Consider the following 6,000-nt stretch of genomic DNA (forward strand, 5'->3'; position numbering starts at 1 on the left):
CATCCATCCACCGACTCATCCATTCATCCATCTACCGACTCATCCATTCATCCATCCACCGACTCATCCATTCATCCATCCTCCGACTCATCCATTCATCCATCCTCCGACTCATCCAGTCATCCATCTACCGACTCATCCATTCATCCATCCTCCGACTCATCCATTCATCCATTCTCCGACTCATCCATTCATCCATCCTCCGACTCATCCATTCATCCATCCTCCGACTCATCCATTCATCCATCCACCGACTCATCCTTTCATCCATCCTCCGACTCATCCATTCATCCATCCACCGACTCATCCATTCATCCATCCACCGACTCATCCATTCATCCATCCTCCGACTCATCCATTAATCCATCCACCGACTCATCCATTCATCCATCCACCGACTCATCCATTCATCCATCCTCCGACTCATCCATTCATCCATCCTCCGACTCATCCATTCATCCATCCACCGACTCATCCTTTCATCCATCCTCCGACTCATCCATTCATCCATCCACCGACTCATCCATTCATCCATCCACCGACTCATCCATTCATCCATCCTCCGACTCATCCATTCATCCATCCACCGACTCATCCATTCATCCATCTACCGACTCATCCATTCATCCATCCTCCGACTCATCCATTCATCCATCCTCCGACTCTCATCCATCCTCCGACTCATCCATTCATCCATCCACCGACTCATCCATTCATCCATCTACCGACTCATCCATTCATCCATCCACCGACTCATCCATTCATCCATCCTCCGACTCATCCAGTCATCCATCTACCGACTCATCCATTCATCCATCCTCCGACTCATCCATTCATCCATCCTCCGACTCATCCATTCATCCATCCTCCGACTCATCCATTCATCCATCCTCCGACTCATCCATTCATCCATCCACCGACTCATCCTTTCATCCATCCTCCGACTCATCCATTCATCCATCCACCGACTCATCCATTCATCCATCCACCGACTCATCCATTCATCCATCCTCCGACTCATCCATTCATCCATCCACCGACTCATCCATTCATCCATCCACCGACTCATCCATTCATCCATCCTCCGACTCATCAATTCATCCATCCACCGACTCATCCATTCATCCATCCACCGACTCATCCATTCATCCATCCACCGACTCATCCTTTCATCCATCCACCGACTCATCCATTCATCCATCCTCCGACTCATCCATTCATCCATCCTCCGACTCATCCATTCATCCATCCACCGACTCATCCATTCATCCATCCACCGACTCATCCACTCATCCATCCACCGACTCATCCATTCATCCATCCACCGACTCATCCATTCATCCATCCTCCGACTCATCCATTCATCCATCTACCGACTCATCTATTCATCCATCCTCCGACTCATCCATTCATCCATCCTCCGACTCTCATCCATCCTCCGACTCATCCATTCATCCATCCACTGACTCATCCATTCATCCATCTACCGACTCATCCATTCATCCATCCACCGACTCATCCATTCATCCATCCTCCGACTCATCCATTCATCCATCCTCCGACTCATCCAGTCATCCATCTACCGACTCATCCATTCATCCATCCTCCGACTCATCCATTCATCCATCCTCCGACTCATCCATTCATCCATCCTCCGACTCATCCATTCATCCATCCTCCGACTCATCCATTCTTCCATCCACCGACTCATCCTTTCATCCATCCTCCGACTCATCCAATCATCCATCCACCGACTCATCCATTCATCCATCCACCGACTCATCCATTCATCCATCCTCCGACTCATCCATTCATCCATCCACCGACTCATCCATTCATCCATCCACCGACTCATCCATTCATCCATCCTCCGACTCATCAATTCATCCATCCACCGACTCATCCATTCATCCATCCACCGACTCATCCATTCATCCATCCACCGACTCATCCTTTCATCCATCCACCGACTCATCCATTCATCCATCCTCCGACTCATCCATTCATCCATCCACCGACTCATCCATTCATCCATCCACCGACTCATCCACTCATCCATCCACCGACTCATCCATTCATCCATCCACCGACTCATCCATTCATCCATCCTCCGACTCCTCCATTCATCCATCCACCGACTCATCCATTCATCCATCCACCGACTCATCCATTCATCCATCCACCGACTCATCCATTCATCCATCCACCGACTCATCCATTCATCCATCCACCGACTCATCCATCCACTGACTCATCCATTCATCCATCCACCGACTCATCCATTCATCCATCCTCCGACTCATCCATTCATCCATCCACCGACTCATCCACTCATCCATCCACCGACTCATCCATTCATCCATCCTCCGACTCATCCATTCATCCATCCTCCGACTCATCCATTGATCCATCCACCGACTCATCCATTCATCCATCCTCCGACTCATCCATTCATCCATCCTCCGACTCATCCATTCATCCATCCACCGACTCATCCACTCATCCATCCACCGACTCATCCATTCATCCATCCTCCGACTCATCCATTCATCCATCCTCCGACTCATCCATTCATCCATCCACCGACTCATCCACTCATCCATCCACCGACTCATCCATTCATCCATCCTCCGACTCATCCATTCATCCATCCTCCGACTCATCCATTGATCCATCCACCGACTCATCCATTCATCCATCCTCCGACTCATCCATTCATCCATCCACCGACTCATCCACTCATCCATGCACGACTCATCCTCCCATCCACTCTCTGACACAACCCCAATTAAACGCACTCAACAACATGAGCAGGATAACGTAAAAGAATACAAAAGGGAGCCTGCAGCCGTCCAAGCACGAGGGTTCTATACTCGCATCAAGAAACGTAAACGGAGCGCGGAGTCCATCATGCAGAGGTGTCGTGAGTAGTCTGTTGTTGTTTTAAAGTTCAAGGGGCATATTCTCAAGGAACTGTCACTGCGTTATCGGCACTTTATCGCAGCCAAAGTGGCGATAAATGTATCGCCCCATCCATAAGCTGGTGCAAACAGCCCATATCACCAGTTTACCTGTGATAGCAGCCGCAAAAAACATCGCCACAGATGACCCCCGCAACTATCGCTAATGAGATGCAGAGTAGGCGTTCCCGAGCAAAAACCCACGAAAAAAACACGTCACAACATTCTCAAGGACCAGCCAGATCTGCGATTAGATCACAAAACACGCGATAAGGCGCGTTAGCAGCAGAAATTTAACACCTGCTCTGACCTGGTGTAAAGTCGGACGACAACCTGCACCACAAAAGGGAGCCCAGACCAGAGCCACACCTGAAGAACAACAGATGCCATGAAGCTACTGAACATGAATCACGGACACACAAGAGTGCCACAACACCCACCGCCACCACCCCCAGGACCACCACCCCCTACCCCCCACCCCAAAGGCCCTACACTGGGCACCTCCCACCTCACGGACCAAGATATTGCACATCAACGTCACAAAATCATGAACAAAAGCATTCGCCTGATGTCGCACCTTTACCACAAGTAACATGCATGTGAGTACAGAATATCTGAATCCTTCATTCACCATTGAAAGTCAAAACAAAATGTGACAATCAAACATGTCTCAAAACAACTATTTCGAAGAGTCATGGTGGGGCATCCCTGGACAATCTGCGAGTCACAGCCTGCAAGATAATATCCAAGATAAGAAGGTGTGCCAGGCACTCATCAAATGACAGAGAGAGAGAGAGAGACACAGAGAGACAGAGAGACAGAGAGAGAGAGAGAAGAGAGAGACTGAACAAGGAGCGCAAGCCAATCCGGCCCTTGGCTCATTCATACATGACAACTGCTGCGTGTGTTATGCAATTGGTGCCCCCCAAATCTAAGGCCTCGCATCAAAGTCGCATCACATTTAAGAAATGCAAGCAGTAGTCAGACTAAAATTTGGTATGAAAGGTTCTTTGTATCAATACACAAGGCGGAAGGACAACCGAACCTCAGACCTTGGCCTTGAATGCGGCTAGCACACCCTGCGTGAGATACCATACGAGACTCCGACGACTCCCACACCATGAACGGCGGCGCTAATGAAAAAACAACTTGTCCACACCCCACACACACTTGTCCCTGCTCGAGCTATACCTGCATAAGATGCCCCTGACACATTGATAAAAAACAACCCATACGTCCAAACGTTGTACACAAATACGACTCATTGCCCAGAGCTATGGCATATGGTCCACCGAACTGCCGCCGGTCTGAGGATTGCCTGTGCTACGAGACCCACAAACGCAATGGCAGGCATTCCCGGGCACACGCACAACCCCTCACATGGAACTGTACCGTGCACGAATGCTGCATCTGTTGACATCACTGCCACTGGCAGTGTTGCGCATCAGTTACCGTCTGAGCTTTCGTCTTGCCTGTGTCACATGCGTCCAGCCCTGGTTCCACTGTCAATCATGCACATTCATGTGTCCCATGGAGATCTGCCTATCCAACGCTACGCTAGCTGAATTGGATTATGACTTGATTGTGCGCCCCCTGTTGGCCCATGAACAGTAGTATCACCAGGATACCCGTGCATGGGATGCCTTGATCTTTGGCGTATGTGCTGGCAGTTTTGCATGGGAGATTGCACAAATCCTCGTGTGCAGTGACCACATCGAAGCGCTCCCCTATTGGTCTGTGTTGGGGATTGGTGAAACGGCGTGGACGGAGCACATCTGCCCCGACCAGTTAAGGGATTGGCTCTCCCTTGTGTTCCTCGAACTCGACAACGATGTACTATTGGAACAGATTGCCCATGAAGCTGCGCTCGCATTCATGGACGAGTAACTACATCTGATTTTCACCCACAGCACAGCTCCCCACACCTTGTTGCATCTTGGGGGATGCTCACATAACCCACAACAACAGTGGACATGTCTGCCTTCGCCTGGACTCAGAATGCATGTGCGTGCTCCTACGCATGTGTACACACACCTGTGCAAGGTGACGCAGTCCCATGGTCGTAGCTGCACAGCATCGTTTGGCAACGTTCCCAATTCGGACATGCTGCTGGGGGGAAAGTACACACATGGCAATGTAGTACGACATGTGACCTTTTAGGACCCTTTCCCCTGCTCACTGTCAGAAGAGCAGACAGTCAGCGCAGTCCGGTGGTACAGCACCATGCAGGTCCCATGGATTGTGAGTCGTGTCCCCTGACACAGGGCACTGAGCATGCACCAAACATACGTTCCCCGAAGACAATTGCGATCAGTCGCATTACATATTGCAGTCATTCCCCATTATTGCCTTACACGAATGGAGGGCAGCTCTCTTTCTTTTAAGGCAGCCGAAGCCTGGAAGGCCCTTCCTTATGAATTGCGAAACACTCAGGATCTCAGGCTGTTCAAAAAGCAGTTTAAGACCTTGCTTTTCAAATAACACACAGACCCTCCCAGCTCCTTGCTTCTTGTTTTCTGCAGTTGGCTTTCGCACCGGGACACTCTTGAGTATCTGTGAGCGTTATAAGTGTTTTATAACATAACATAACATTGTCAATAATTGTACATTGCATAAGATAAGTAAACAACAACTATTACTATTACTTCGCTGTATATAAAATTGAAAATGCTTCTGTTCTCGTGCACGAGATTGTGGCGTAGGGCCAGAGTTGCCGACTTTCGAGCTGAGAAGGTAGGTTGGAGCTTTACGTCGGCTCAACATCTTGTGATTCAAAACAATGAACATGTGCTTGTGTTATGTAACTGGTGCGCATGTTTGCGCCAAGATTGCCTTTATAATACTGAAAAATGAGTCACTTTGAAGCTAAATCAAGAGCAGTGACGGGTGGTTCTGTCGCAGAGCTAAGCTTCCCCCTCCCACCCCCTCACCCTGAAGGTAAAAATGGAGCTCTTGATAGCGACCCGTTTCGGCACCTGCTTTTAAGAGGACCCGTCCCACTTAAAGCTCCGGCTGCCACGTTTAGAACCAGCATCTTGGC

The sequence above is a fragment of the Lissotriton helveticus genome, chromosome 9 (genome assembly GCF_964261635.1).
Source record: "Lissotriton helveticus chromosome 9, aLisHel1.1, whole genome shotgun sequence".
NCBI classification, from domain to species: domain Eukaryota; kingdom Metazoa; phylum Chordata; class Amphibia; order Caudata; family Salamandridae; genus Lissotriton; species Lissotriton helveticus.